The following is a 16,250-nucleotide window of genomic DNA, read 5'->3' as shown; positions in this document are numbered from 1 at the left end:
GAACTCCTGATCGACCGCACTGTGCATTTTCAAGATCTGCTTGGAGCACCAATCCCTTCAATTCATCACTAACAGGGACAATTCGATTCTCGGTTTCTTTTGGCTGACGCTTGGTGAAATTTTACAAATTGGAAGCGATCAGTGTCAAAGCGAACCACGTCACCGACATGCTCGCAGATATAAAGCGGCCACACTCTGCTTCAGCTCGATGAAAGCCGAGAGCGATTTCACCGTCAAATATAATGGCGAACAAAACTTATTCAAAGAAAGTGCAGGTCGTTGAGTTGCCTTTAAAGTCCTGATTGTTTGCATTGAACTTCTTCCCAATGCGTTTGAGAGCCACGTGGGGCGATTCGGGGACTTAATTTCCTTTCATGCAAAAGTTTCAAATGCAGTTCAAGTCAAAAGTCCTGGGACCACTGTTGTTCACAATTTATCGGTGCTGGGACCACTGTTGTTCACAATTTATCGGTGCTGGGACCACTGTTGTTCACAATTTATCGGTGTTGGGACCACTGTTGTTCACAATTTATCGGTGCTGGGACCACTGTTGTTCACAATTTATCGGTGCTGGGACCACTGTTGTTCACATTTTATCGGTGCTGGGACCACTGTTGATCACAATTTATCGGTGCTGGGACCACTTGTTCACAATTCATTGGTGCTGGGGCCACTGTTGTTCACAATTTATCGGTGCTGGGACCACTGTTGTTCAAAATTTATCGGTGCTGGGACCACTGTTGTTCACAATTTATCGGTGCTGGAGGAACTGTTATTCACAATTTATCGGTGCTGGGACCACTGTTGTTCAAAATTTATCTGTGCTGGGACCACTGTTGTTCACAATTTGTCGGTGCTGGGGCCACTGTTGTTCACAATTTATCGGTGATGGGATCACTGTTGTTCACAATTTGTCGGTGCTGGGGCCACTGTTGTTCACAATTTGTCGGTGCTGGGGCCACTGTTGTTCACAATTTATCGGTGATGGGATCACTGTTGTTCACAATTTATCGGTGCTGGGACCACTGTTGTTCACAATTTATCGGTGCTGGGACCACTGTTGTTCACAATTTATCGGTGCTGGGACCATTGTTGTTCACAATTGAAAGATGCTGGGATCATTGTTGTTCTCAATTTATCGGTGCTGGGACCACTGTTGTTCACAATTTATCGGTGATGGGACCACTGTTGTTGACAATTTACATTAATGATTTGGTCACAGGAATCGGAAATACAAATTCGAAATTGACAGACAGCACATAATTGGGAGCTGTCGTTAATACAAAGGAAAAATGCGAAAAATACAGGAAGACATCAGTAAACTTGCAAAATTGGCGTGTAAATGGCAAATTAGTTTCAATATTTATTTTGTATTCCCTTGCCTTGTTTGCCCTCCCTAAATACATTACCTAATTCCCCAGATTGAATTGCATTTGCCACTATTCTATCCACCTGTCCAGTCCACTGATATCTTGCTGCAGTCCACAGCTTCCCTCCTCACCATCAACCACACGACCAATTTTTGCATCTTCTACAAACTTGTTAATAATACCCCGTACATTTAAATCCAAATCAATGATCTGTACTACGAAAAGCAGCGACCTAGTACGGAGCCCTGTGGAACCCCACTCGAGACAGCCTTGCAGTCACAAAAACACCCGTCGACCATTGCTTCCTGCCACTCGGTCAATTTTGGATCAACTTGTCAATTTCCCTTGGATCCAATGGGCTTTTACATTTTTGACCAATCTGCCATTTAGGAATTTGTCAAAAGCCTCGCGAAAATCTATGTCGACGACAAAAAACGCACGACCCTTATCCACCTTCCTTGATACCTCCTCAAAAAATTCAATTCAAACGACCTTCCCTGAACAAATCCATGCTGACTGTCCTTCATTAATCCGTGCCTTTCTAAATGAAGATTAATACTTACCCCCAGAATTGTGGTCAATATCGAGGTTAGGCTGACTGGCCTGCAATAATTCGATCTATTCCTTTCTCCCTTTTGAAACAACGGTACAACTTCAGCAGTCCTCCAATCCTCCGGCATTGCACCTATAACCAGGGAGGATTGGAAAATCATGGTCAGAGCCTCCGCTATTTCCTTCTTTGCTTCTGTTAACAGCCTGTGATATATTTCATCCGGGCCTGGCGATTCAGGTGGAGTGATTTGGGGACTTCCTTTCCCTCTTTGCAAAAGTTTCCAACGCAGATCAAGATCACAAGTCCAGGTCCAAATTAAGACGACTTCCGGGTTTGAACCTCAAATCGTGAATTATACCACGACCCCAACGAGCCCAGAAACAAGAACGTGTCTTGAAATAAACGTGTTTCAAACACATTCCATGAGAGGTCTGTCTGGACAATGAAAGGGCGATTTTGAAGTCTTTCTGGTGTCCGTTTCCTCCTGAACAAATACCAAGACCACAGTGTAATTTTGTCGCTTAATTGCACAAATTAGGTAAAATAACAAGCTATACCAGGCACTGCTGGGAGTTGAACCCAGGATCTCCTGTTTACTAGACAGATGCTTTAACCAGCTAAGCCACAGCGCCAAGTGATGATCTTATCGGTCCACCTCCTCACATTAATATCTATCAGCGACACTTCACGTTTGGGGGTTCAGGCCGTTTTATCTTTGTCTGTTTCGCTTGTCCGTTCACCTGTGCATTTCGATGTTGCCTGCATTTCAAGCTTTGTTTATCTTTGTGTATCCATAAGTGCGATGATACACGGATGATTATGTGTGATTGTATTTGTTACATTAAATAAATTAGGGCTTCAGACAATTCTCGCTCTGACATTGGAGAACTATTGAGCCGAACTTTACAGCGAAGTGTTGTTTATCGTGGTGCTGAAACTAAAAAATCGTCAGAGGAGCAAAAAGGGAAAAGGAGAAAAACGTGTGAGGGAAAATGAGGACAACTCTCAAGGTTTTTACAAGTATATTCAGAGAGAGAAGGGAGGCTTAGAGTAGTGTGAGCCCCTTAAAGACAGATGGAGGTGAAATTGTAAGTGAAAATCAGGAAATGGTAGAGTTGCTAAATTTTTACTTTGCATCGGTCGTCACAGAAAAGGATGAGGCTAACATACCAGAGACACGAGGAAAACTGTTAATAAATCAAGGGGTTTCGTACAAGTAAAATAATGGCAATGGAGAAAATAATTAGACTAAAGATAGACAAATCTCCAGGACCTGATTGTTACCACCCCAGGGGATTAAAAGGAACAGGTGAGGAAATTGTACATGCTTCAGTCATGATCGATCAAAACTTTCCTGAGTTAGGAATTTTTATTTAACGAAGCGCATCTTGATTGGAGGCTTCTGTTTCAGTAAGATCTCGAAGTGATAATTGAGAGACCGAAAATGAAGCTGTTTGACAGGAGCACTGATGCTGTCGGTTGTTTGCTGCTCTCGTGTTGCACAATTGTTAAGCGTGCGTTACTTATTTACAGCAGTATGGGCTCCAGATATGACCAGGTTGTGAGTTCGAGCGTCTTTTAAAACAATCAATCCTTTTACTCCGAACATTTTGAACGGAGTTCAAAGTGCAACTGGTATGTTCCATAATGCATCTACTTGACAGTGTTCCCATGTGGGCACTTGTGTTCCTCTGGCCTACCGTCTTTCACTAGCAAGTGCCAGTTTACTTGTTCATCGGGGGAGAGGGGGCTTTTAGCGGCAGCTCATATGGCAAAGGGGCCGGTACGAGATCATTAAATCTAAAGAACCAAACAAACAATTCTTATTTTCGTCAAGCCGATATTCATCGGTTGGAAGTTTCTTGTGGGGAAAATTTGGAAGGGAAATATGCTGCCTGGTGTCACTGTGTAACGGAAGAAATTATTCAGCTTACAGATGTTAATACGCTGAAAGTTCGTGAGGCCTTTTCCAGCTCCCGTGTGGGACAAGTTCAGCTTTTGAGCCGCTGGGTAAAGTGTGATTTTAATTGCTGCTAACGAATGACAAGACATTTGGCACAAACAAGAAGAATTGTAAACTCACGAGTTCACTGTTCATGTTTCTTACATCTTGTTCAACAGGAACAAGGATTCTCCTCAACACGTTGCTGAGAATTTTATCAAACGGACCTCACCCTTGTTCGACGGCTGCAGGGATAATTCAGACACCTCTCATGAATATATACGATGGGAGCTTATGTAGTATCGAGCCTGGGTAGCTCAGTCGGTAGAGTATCAGACTTTTAAAGTGGGGAGTGAGCTGAAGGTCCAGCGTTTAACTCCCTGTCCAGGCTCCAAATTTCGAAACAGCTGGCAAGCTGTGTCTTTTCAGGGGGACCTGCGATGTGTTGTCAAAGTTTCGGTAGTATCTTGTTTCCCAGGGATGGGCAGTAATGCGCTGTCTGAGGCGGTTCCCGATCAGGAATTCAACTTTACTGTATTAGTTCACTGTATTAATTTCGCAAAACTCATTAAACCCTAAAAAAGACGAATACTTGTTTAAATCGCCATTGATCAACCAGTAACTTTCTGTTTCCGGCTGAAAGAAATGATAACTTTTTTTATGTACTCATTCACCAGGGCGAATTTAGGGAGTTCAGAGGGGAAGTGAAAAAGGAAATGAGAGGCAAAGAGAAATATTACTATAGACTGACGGCCAACATAAATGTGAATCCAAATGTTTTCGACAGGCATGTGAACAGTAAACGCATAGTAAGGGGAGTGGTGAGGCCGATTAAGGAGATCTACTCATGGAGGCAGAGGGGATGGCCTAGGTACCAAATGAGTACTTTGCATCTGTCTTTACCAAGGAAGAAGATGCTGCCAGAGTTTCAGCAAAGGAAGTTATAGTTGAGATACTGGATGGTCTAAAAATTGAAAAAGAAGAGGTACTTGAACGGCTGGCTGGACTTAAAGTAGATAAACTACCAGATCCGGATGGGATGCATGCTGGTTTGCTGAGGGAAGTAAGGGTGGAAATTGCGGAGGTACTGGCCATAATCTACCAACATACTTAGATATGTGGGTGGTGTCAGAGGACTGGAGAATTGCAGAGGTTACACCCTTGTTCAAAAAATGGTGTACGATTAACCCCAGCAACTATAGGCCAGTCAGTTTAACCTCAGTGGTGGGGAAACTTTTAGAAACGATAATCCGGGACAGAATTAACAGTCACTTGGACGAGGGTGGACTGATTAGGGAAAGCCAGCACGGATTTGATCAAGGCAAATCGTGGTTCACGAACCTGTAAGAGTTTTTTGATGAGGTAACAGAGCGGATAGATGAGGGCAATTCAGTTGATGTGGTGTATATGGACGTTCAAAAGGTGTTTGATAAAGTGCCGCATGGTAGGCTTATCATCAAGATTGCGGCACATGGAATAAAGGGGGCAGTCACAGCATGAATGCAGAATTGACTCAGAGCACGAAACAGAGATTACTGGTGAACGGTTGTTTTGCGAACTGGAGAGCGTTGTACAGTGGTGTTCCCCAGGGATCAGTGCTGGGACCACTGCTTTTCTTGATATATGTTAATGACTTGGACCAGAGTGCACAGGGCACAATTTCAAAATGTGCAGATGAAACAAACCTTGGAAGGGTAGTAAACAGTGTTAGGGACAATAATAGACTTCAAATGACATAGACAGGCTGGTGGCATGGGCGGAGACGTGGCAGATGAAATTTAACGCAGAAAAATGCGAAGTGATACATTTCGGTTGGAAGAACGAGGAGAGGCAATATAAACTCCAGGGCACAAATGTGAAAGCGATCCAGGAACAAAGAGAGGTTCATGTGTACAAATAGTTGAATGTGGCAGGGTAGGTTGAGAAAGCGGTTAAAAAGCATTCGCGGTCCTGTGCTTTATAAATAGATGCATAGAATGCAAAAGTATAGAATTCAGGATGAAACATTATAACACACTGGTTCGAACACATCTGAAGTATTGTGTCCGGTTCGGGACACCGCACTTCAGGAAAGATTTGAAGGCCTTGGAGGGGGAGCAGAAAAAAATTACCAGCATAATTGCAGGGATGAGGGACTTTAGTTACGTGGATAGACTGGAGAATCTGAGGTTGTTCTCCTCGGAACAGAAACGGTTTTGTAGAGATTTGATAGAGGTATTCAAAATCATGAAGCATGGAAGATGGAGAGAAACTGTTCCCATTGGCGGAAGGGTCAAGAAGCAGAGGACATAGGTTTCAGGTGATTGGCAAAATAACCAAAGGTGACATGAGGAAAAACTTCTTCACACAGCTAGAGGCTCGGATCTGGAATGCACTGCCCGAGGGTGTGATGCAGGCAGATTCAATTATGGCCATCAAAGGGGAACTGGATAAGTACTTGAAAGGAAAAAAAATGCAGGGCTTCGGGGAAAGGCGGGGGAGTGTTTCTAGCTGGATTGCTCTTGCAGAGCGCTAGCACGGACTCGATGGGCCGAACGGCCTCTTTCCGTGCTGCAACCTTTCTATGATTCAACTCAATGTGCATGAGGCGATGCAAAGGGAACAGAGCGTGCCGCAAATCGACACACCTCTCAGTATCCTCCCAAGCAATGTAGTTTAAGAGCAAATAATTCTGAAACGTCTTCCTTGATAACTCAAGTCGTACACTCGAAACCAATTTGGTAAAGGGAGACTAATATTGGTGATTGGAAATATTTGGTGTGCAACTTGATATTGCTGGACACCGGAGCAGAAAACGAGATTGGATCAACAGACCTGGTCTGAAAGGATGGCCGATCGGCTGTGGGAGGCAACGAACTTTTAAACTGGCTGCAAAGCTGAAGTAACAACGGCTCGTTGGTCTAGGGGTATGATTCTCGCTGAGGGCGTTTCATTGAGTGATATGCGAGAGGTCCCGGGTTCAAATCCCGGACGAGCCCTCCTTTTAGTGAAAAGTCATCAATTAGCTTCTGACATGTTTTCAGTGTTGCTGTTGGTGGAACTGAATGAAATCCAGAGGATGTTTGAGCTCCAGTGGACTCAATGCCGGAGTATCGTCGGCGCAACACACGTGAAGGAAATAAAATGTCTCAAGATGATGAGGAGTTTGAAGCTAAATTTGGATTTTTTTTCCAATTCAGGCGGATATTAAATGACGGGATAGAAAGCCACATATCCAAGTTTGCCGATGACACCAAGATGGGCAGCATTTTCAGCAGTGCAGATGGAAACATAAAATTACAGAGAGGTATTAATAAAATAAATGAATGGGTAAAATTGTGGCAAATCGATATCAATTTAGTCAAGTGTGAGGTCATCCACTTTGGACCAAAACGGATAGATCAGAATACTTTGTAAATGGTGAAAAGCTCGAAACAGTGGAGGTCCAAAAAGACTGATGTGTCCATCTACATATATCATTAAAATGTCATTGACAGGTACAAAAAATAATCAAAAATGTTAATGGTCTTTATATCTAGAGGACGAGAATACAAGGGGATAGGCATTATGATACAGCTACACAAAGCCCTGCTTAGACCACACCTGAAGTACTGTATTCAGTTCTGGGCAACACACCTTCGGAAGGATATATTGGCTGTGGAGCGAGTGCAGCTTCGGTTTACTGGAATGTTACCTCAACCCCAAGGGTTAAATTACGCGGAGAGATTACATAAACTCGGGTTTACCTCGAATTTAGTAGATTAAGAGCTGATTTGATCGAACTTTTCGAAATATTAAGGGGAACTGATGGAGTAGATAGAGAAAAACTATTTCCGCCCGTCAGGGATGTCTAGGACTTGGGGACATCGCCTAAACATTCGGGTCAGGACTTTCAGGAGTGAAGTTGGGAAACACCTCTGCAAGCAAAGGGAGGGAGAAGTTTGAAACTCTCTTCCGCAAACGGCAGTTGATGCGAGCTCAATTGTTAATTTTATACCTGAGATTGATCGATTTTTGTTAACTGAAGTTATTAAGCGATACGGGGCTAAAGCGATTATCTGGAGTTCGGTCACATATCAGCCATGATCTGTTTGAATTGCGGAACAGGCTCGAGGGGCGAAATGGCATACTTATATTCCTCAGCTCCTCATTGGTGAGAATGATTCTGCATTGGCCGGAAATCGAACCAAAGTCTCCCGCATCAGAGGTGAGAATTCGACCCCTGAACAACCAATGCGCGCGTTCTTAATAGCGGCAAGTGTCCATTTGGAATCCTATCTGAACGAACATGCCGTTTACAGCTGCGGTGGCCGAGTGTTTAAAGCGTTGGACTCAAAATCCAATTGAGGTTTTCCTGCCCAGGTTTGAATTCTGCTCGCAGAGCCACTGTTCAAAGATCACTTCAGTGCTGAAATAGATTAATTGGAGTTAATTGACCGCATTTATATCTCTCCCAGAATGAGAGATTCCACAGCGTGGCCGGTGCTTTTAATTAGTGTCAGATCTTCTCTTGAAAGACTTCAAGACCCGAGAAGGAATCTCTCCCAACCTGTAACTTAAATTCTGCTAGTTTGCAAAACCTGACATTTATACTCTTTATTTTCTTTGCCTGCATCTCTCTATCTCTCCCTGTCTCTGTCTCTTGTCTCTCTGTGTTGTCCCCGATGGACTTCTCAGGTTTCCTTGAATGGCGAGAGCTGATCTAACCGGCAACAATAGCAGAAAAGGGTAAAGTAAAAAAAGACTGAGACAGTAGGAAAAGGAAAGGTGCAACCCAGCTGATAAATTCGGAGCTAATGTCTCCACATTCATGGCTCTTCGCTCTCATAGTGAATGAAAGCAGCAATTTGAGTAAAGTATATTTATGGTCGCGTGTAAACAACAATGTCGTTTCAGAGCAATTCATTCTGTAAAGTGTTACTTGATAATACAAGTCGTCCATTCAAAAGGAATTTGATGTTGTTGATATGATATAATTGGTGCAGAACCTGACATTTTTCGACATCGTATATCGTACAAGAAAGCGGGATTGTATGGACAGAGCGTTCTGAAAGGATGGCGGATCGGCTGCGTTGCAGTAAAATTTTACAGTGGCTGCACGGCTCTGTTGCCAGTTGGTCTTCGGGTCTGATTCTCGGTCAGGGAGTTTCACTGGTTCAAAACCCGTTGAGCCCCGTTGTGTCCCCATTTTCAGTCAAAGATCACCAATTGGCTTCTCATTTCCTTTCAGCGGTGCAGAAGGCAGGTTTGACTTATCTCCAGCAGAGCATGTTTGAGCACCAGAGGACAGAATGCAGAGGGTTTGTCCACGCAACACACGTAGAGGAAATGAAGATAATCTTTCTAGAAGTTGGACAGATTGAAGCCGTCACATGAATTTATCCCAACTCAGGCGATCTCATGGGCACAGAATACAAAAGGTAAAAGATGCTGCATTGTCCTGGAAACAAACTCATGGTTTACCGCCGGCAGGCAAGAGTTCCACACTGAACCACCAATGCACACACGGCTGCAGACTGCACGTGTAACGTTGGATACATGTCTGGAACATGCAGTCTGGCAGAGTTCCCGTATGTCCACCTCGAAGATTTCACGAATTACCTTTAAGCTGCACCTTAAATTCTGCTCAATCACAGAATTTGGAGATTGATACTATTTTTCTTTGCATGTATCTCGATATCTCTGTCTGCGTTTCTTCTCTCTATGTGTTTCTCCCTGATGGTCTTATCCGGTTTCTTTGAACGGCCAGGTCTGCAAACCCGGGCGTTCCAGAAGGGTTTCTAGAATGCTCGGGTTTCCAGAATGTCGGATCTTCAGTCCAATTGTTGGATTTCGACGGGATGAGCTTTGCGATTTTCGTCTCCGTTTTTGGAAAATATAAACCCAGATGGGTTTTCACCTCCTCGGGTCCCGTCAACTTCGGGTAATGGGAATGAACCCAATCTATCATTCGGTCTTAATATCTGTATTCTCATTGCTTAAGAATTAAATTACGGGGTTACATTTATTTTGAGGACACATTTTAGAAATTAACACATAACAGACTTATTCGAAAACTAGAAGCACGTGGGATTAAATGACCGGTGTTAACGTGAGCACGTAATTAGCTAAAGGACAGGAGGCAGAGAGTCGTGGTGAACGAATGTTTTTCTGACTGGAGAGAAATATGCAGTGGAATCCCCCAGGGGTCGGTATTAGGACTATTGCTTTTCTTGTTATATACACATGACTTGGATGTAGGAATAGGGAGTACCGTTTCGAAGTTTGCGGATGATACAAAACTTGGCAACGGAGAAAATATTGAGGAAGATAGCAGCAGACTTCAGGAGGACATGGACAGAATGGTGAAATGGGCAGTCACGTGACAGATTTAACGCCGATCAGTGTGAAGTGATGCACCTTTGGAAGAAGAACAAGAAGAGGCAGTATAATCTAAATGGAACAATTTATGGGAGGTTCCAAGAGCAGAGGGACCTGGGGGAGCATATTCACAAAACAGGGCAAGTTGATAAGGTAGTTAAAAAAGCGTATGGGATATTTGGCTTTGTAAATGGGGGCATTCAATTTAAATATAAGGAAGTCACACTAAACCTTTACAAATCACTGGTTAGGCCTCAGCTGGAATGTCTTGTACACTTCTGGGCACCATACTATACGAAGGATGAAAAGGGATTGAAGAGGATTCAGAGCAGGTTGACCTGGATGATACCAGTGATGAGGGACTTCAGTTATGTGGAGAGATTGGAGAAGCTGGGATTATTCTCCTTACAGCAGAGATGGTTAACGGGAGACATAATAGAGATATTCAAAATAATGAGGGGTTTTGAAATAGCAAGTAGGGAGAAACTGTTTCCTCTGGCAAGTGGGTCGGTAACCAGAGGTCATAGATTTAAAATAATTGGCAAAATAACTAGAGAGGAATCTAAGAGATTTTTTTTTCACACAGAGGGTTTGTTAAGATCAGGAACGCACTTCCTGAAAGGGTGGTGGAAGCAGATTCCACAGGATCATTCAAAAGGCAATTGGACATGTACTTGAGGAGGACTAATGTGCAGGGTTCTGGGGAAAATCTGGGGTGTGGGTCTAATTTGGACAGGTCTTCGAAAAATAGCCGGCACAGGTACGATGGCCGAATGGCCTCCTTCCATGCTGTAAGATTGTATGATTCTATGATGACCTTCTGAATCATTGGAATTGACAATATTCAGTGTTGTGGAGCCAAGAAAATTATAACCATGATATTCTGCTTCTCCATTCCCTTATGAATATCGCAGATTATAATGTCCAGGCGGGGTGGGACTGAATGGGGGATAGAGTGCGGAGATTTGAATGGAAGCCCAGCAGAATGAATTTGAACTCAACAGCAGGCGGTGAACCTTCTTCTCCAGAGAGGATCGTCATTTCACTTCAGAAGGAAAAAGGTATCAAGAAAATCGGGTGAAACAGATACGGAATGATCCGGGACTGACAGCAAATCCCTTTTAAACAGACACAGACACGGAATGATCCAGGACTTTTTGCACATCCCTTTTTAACAGACACAGACACGGAATGATCCGGGACTTATAGCACATCCCTTTTAAACTGACACAGACACGGAATGATCCGGGACTTAGAAAACATCCCATTTAAACAGACACAGACACGGAATGATCCGGGACTTCCAGCACATCCCTTTTAAACATACACAGACACGGAAAGATTCGGGACTGACAGCACATCCCTTTTAAAACAGACACATTCAGGGAATGATCCGGGACTTACAGCATATCCCTTTCAAACAGACGCAGACACGGAAAGATCCGGGACTGACAGCACATCCCTTTTAAACGGAAACAGACACGGAATGATCCGGGAATTACAGCACATAGCTTTTAAACAGACAGAGACACGGAATGATCCGGGAATTACAGCACATCCCTTTTAAACAGATGTAAACAATCTTACAACACCAAGTTATAGTCCAACAATTTTATTTGAAAATCACAAGCTTTCGGAGGCTTCCTCCTTCGTCAGGTGAATGTCAGGAAATCCTTGAACGTTTCGCATTTATATTCAGAGAACAATACCTGATGATTACAGATAATCTTTCCAACTGCCCGTTGTCAAGGCAAGCAAGGTGTTCAGACAGAGAGGTGTTACATACAGGACCACCGAATATACAAACGGCCAGAACACAAAACAGAGAGAGAGAGGGAGAAACATCCGAAAGGAAGAGAAAGACAGAAAATGACTCGTTGAATTAAAAACAGATAACTTTTTTTTCCGCTGGTGGGGTTACGTGTAGCGTGACATGAACCCAAGATCCCGGTTGAGGCCGTCCTCATGGGTGCGGAACTTGGCTATCAATTTCTGCTCGACGATTTTGCGTTGTCGTGTGTCTCGAAGGCCGCCTGGGAATACGCTTACCCTAAGATCGGTGGCTGAATGCCCTTGACTGCTGAAGTGTTCCCCGACTGGGAGAGAACTCTCCTGTCTGGCGATTGTTGCGCGGTGTCCGTTCATCCGTTGTCGCAGTGCCTGCATGGTCTCGCCAATGTACCATGCTCCGGGGCATCCTTTCCTGCAACGTATGAGGTAGACAACGTTGGCTGAGTCACAGGAGTATGAACCATGTACCTGATGGGTGGTGTCCTCTCGTGTGATGGTGGTATCTGTGTCGATGATCTGGCATGTCTTGCAGAGGTTACCGTGGCAGGGTTGTGTGGTGCCGTGGACGCTGTTCTCCTGAAAGCTGGGTAATTTGCAGCGAACGATGGTCTGTTTGAGGTTGGGTGGCTGTTTAAAGGCGAGTAGTGGAGGTGTGTGGATGGCCTTAGCGAGGTATTCGCCGTCATCGATGACATGTTGAAGGCTGCGGAGAACATGGCGTAGTATCTCTGCTCCGGGGAAGAACTGGACGACGAAGGGTACGCTGTTGGTTGCGTCCCGTGTTAGTCTTTTGAGGAGGTCCATGCGATTTTTCGCTGTGGCCCGTCGGAACTGTCGATCGACGAGTGGAGCGTCATATCCCGTCCTTACGAGGGCGTCTTTCAGCGTCTGTAGGTGTCCATCGCGTTCCTGCTCGTCTGAGCAGACCCTGTGTATTCGCAGGGCCTGTCCATAGGGGATGGCCTCTTTGACGTGGTTAGGGTGGAAGCTGGAAAAGTGGAGCATCGTGAGGTTGTCCGTGGGCTTGCTGTAGAGTGAGGTGCTGAGGTCCCCGTCTTTGATGGAGATTCGTGTGTCCAAGAAAGAAACTGATTCTGAGGAGTAGTCCATGGTGAGCTTGATGGTGGGATGGAACTTGTTGATGTTATCGTGTAGTCTCTTTAGTGATTCTTCGCCGTGGGTCCACAGTAAGAAAATGTCGTCGATGTATCTGGTGTATAGTGTTGGTTGGAGGTCTTGTGCAGTGAAGAAGTCCTGCTCGAACTTGTGCATGAAAATGTTGGCGTATTGGGGTGCGAATTTGGTCCCCATGGCTGTTCCGTGTGTTTGGGTAAAGAACTGGTTTTCGAAGGTGAAGACATTGTGATCCAGGATGAAGCGGATGAGTTGTAGGATGGCGTCTGGAGATTGGCTGTTGTTGGTGTTGAGTATTGATGCTGTCGCAGCGATGCCGTCATCGTGGGGGATACTGGTGTAGAGTGCCGAGACGTCCATCGTGGTGAGAAGTGTTCCTGGTTCAACTAGTCCGTGGGTACTGAGTTTTTGTAGGAAGTCTGTAGTGTCGCGACAGAAGCTGGGGGTTCCCTGTACGATGGGTTCAGGATGCCCTCGACGTATCCAGAGAGGTTCTCACACAGGGTTCCGTTGCCTGATACGATAGGACGTCCGTGTGTGTTGGCTTTGTGTATCTTTGGGAGGCAGTAGAAGTCTCCCACGCGGGGAGTACGTGGGATGAGAGCGCGTAGGATGCTTTGAAGGTCTGGATCATGACTTACAGCACATCCCTTTTAAAAAGATAGAGACATGGAATGAACCGGGACTTGCAGCACATCCCTTTTAAACAGACACAGACACGGAATGAGACGGGACTGACAGCACATCCCTTTTAAACAGATAGAGACATGGAATGATCCGGGACATTCAACACATCGCTTTTCAACAGATACTGACACGGAATGATCCGGGACTGACAGCACGTCCCTTTTAAACAGATACAGACTCGGAATGATCCGGGACTTTCAAAACATCGCTTTTAAACAGATACTGACACGGAATGATCCGGGATTTACAACACATCCCTTTCAAACAGACACAGACACGGAATGATCCGGGATTTACAGCACATCACTTTTAAACAGATGGAGACACGGAATGATCCGGGACTGACAGCGCAATGCTTTTAAACAGACACAGACACGGAATGATCCGGACATAAAACATATTTATGGGACATAAGTTTCTCTTACGTTGACCATGAGATTTACTCCTTTTACAATGACACCACTGTACACTTTGATTATTTGCGACCTTGCAATCTCAACACCTTCGTGGTTGGAACTGTTGCTGATTTCAGCAAACAATGCAAAAACCTTTGTCTGCCGTTTCGAGAAGGAAGAGACCCGACCTTCTGGATGGACTGAATGAATGAAACTAGATTAAACACAACATCGACGAGAATGGGATTCGAACCCACGCGTGCAAAGCACAATGGATTAGCAGTCCATCGCCTTAACCACTCGGCCACCTCGTCGCATGTGCAAACTCGCCAAAGCTCCTTTATTTAAAATGAAAATACTGGCTATGTTGCCAAACTTAAATAAAAACAGTAAATGCTGAATATCCTCAGCAGGTCAGGCAGAATCTTTAGATATAAAAACACAGCTAACATTTTATGTAAATGACCATCACATGAGTATTCTATTACAATCCTGACTTGCGCCTTGTAGATGGTGAGACGGCTTTGGGGAGTCAGGAGGTGAATCACATCGGCACAGAATATCCAGACTCTGACCTGTTCTTGTCGCCACAGCATTTAGATGGCTGGTCGAGTTAACTTTCTGGTTCATGGTGACCACCAGGATGTTGATGGTGGGGGATTCCTGGAAAGATTCCAGGAATGAGGGGTTTTAGTTTCATGGATAGACTGGAAAAGCTGGGGTTGTTCTCCTTGGAATAGAGACGGTTGCGAGGAGATTGAATAGAGGTATTCAAAAATCATGAAGGATCTGGACAGAGTCGATAGAGAGAAACTGTTCCCATTGGCGGAAGGGTCAAGGACCAGAGGACATTGATTTAAGGTTTTTGGCAAAAGAGCCAAAGGTGACATGAGGAAAAACTTTTTTACACAGCGAGTGTTTAAGATCTGTAATGCACCGCCCGAGGGGGTGGTGGAGGCAGATTCAATCATGGCCTTCAACAGGGAACTGGATAAGTATTTGAAACGAAAAAAAAAGTACAGGGCTGCAGGGAAAGGGCGGGGTGGGGCGGGGCGTTGGGGTCTAGCTGGATTGCTCTTGCAGAGAGCCGGTACGGACTCGATGTGACGAATGGCCTCTTTCCATGCTGTAACCTTTCGATGATTCGATTCTATGTGTCGGGGGCGATACAAAGCGACCGGAGCATAACGTAAATCGACCTGCTCATGTCCATTCCCTGATAATAAATCCGAGTGTGATGCAAAGAAGAAATACATAATTATGGTGCATATCTGTCATCTTCTGCTCACCATAAGAGATACTTCGTTCACCAGGGGGCCATTGCGCACTTTGATTGATAATTCACCTGGATCACCCCTTACAATCCCAACACCTCCGTGCAAGAAACATTTTGGGTGGCAATTCTGACTTTGCTGATTTGTGCAAACAGATGTGAGCCAGAAATGCGGAAACGCACTTCTTTGGAAAGAAGATTTTTAGGTGAGGCGGCCAAAATAAACGGTTCTATCAATTGTGGCAGAGGGGAGATTTAAACCCACATGATCGAAAGACGGACTCCAGCAACTTAGATAGTTCTGCTACTCTCCTACATACCAGTCTGTCCACTTCCAATTCAAAAGTTCAGAGGGCTGAAACCTGACCTCTGGTTCTTTCTCCACAGGCGCTGCCTGACCTGCTGAGTGTTTCCAGCATTTTCTGTTTTCATTTTTGTGATTTCACAATGGCTGTTTTCCTGAAAACACCCAATTTGACCCAAGGACAAAGCTCACACTTCACTTTCCCCACGCGCTTTCAAGTGTGTCGTTTCTGAACAAAATCCCCTCCGCGCCGGACATTCAAAGGACCGTTCGCTCACGGCCAACCTCCTGTAATCGACACTTTTTCACCATTCCCGCTCTTCTCATTTCTCCTCATTCCTTTTCAATCGGACATTTCCACAGACCTGGGGGACTTCAATGTTCATCACCAAAAGTGGCTCGGTAGCACCACTACTCGCCGAGGCCTGAAGGGCATTGCTGCAAGATTGGGCCGACTGTAGA

At 44.8% G+C, this 16,250-nt stretch overlaps 2 non-coding genes across 2 annotated transcripts; both read right to left on the bottom strand.

Moving 5' to 3' along the window:
- Positions 1-2,481: 2,481 nt before the first annotated feature.
- trnat-agu (transfer RNA threonine (anticodon AGU)) lies at positions 2,482-2,555 on the bottom strand. The gene has a single exon. It is a non-coding gene; the product is annotated as a tRNA-Thr (tRNA).
- Positions 2,556-14,443: 11,888 nt separating this feature from the next.
- trnas-gcu (transfer RNA serine (anticodon GCU)) lies at positions 14,444-14,525 on the bottom strand. Its single transcript has one exon. It is a non-coding gene; the product is annotated as a tRNA-Ser (tRNA).
- Between the last annotated feature and the right edge of the window lie 1,725 nt (positions 14,526-16,250).

The sequence above is a fragment of the Heptranchias perlo genome, chromosome 20, assembly GCF_035084215.1.
Source record: "Heptranchias perlo isolate sHepPer1 chromosome 20, sHepPer1.hap1, whole genome shotgun sequence".
Taxonomy (NCBI): domain Eukaryota; kingdom Metazoa; phylum Chordata; class Chondrichthyes; order Hexanchiformes; family Hexanchidae; genus Heptranchias; species Heptranchias perlo.
Note: the sequence above shows the minus strand (reverse complement) of the source record. Positions and strands in the feature narration are given on the sequence as shown.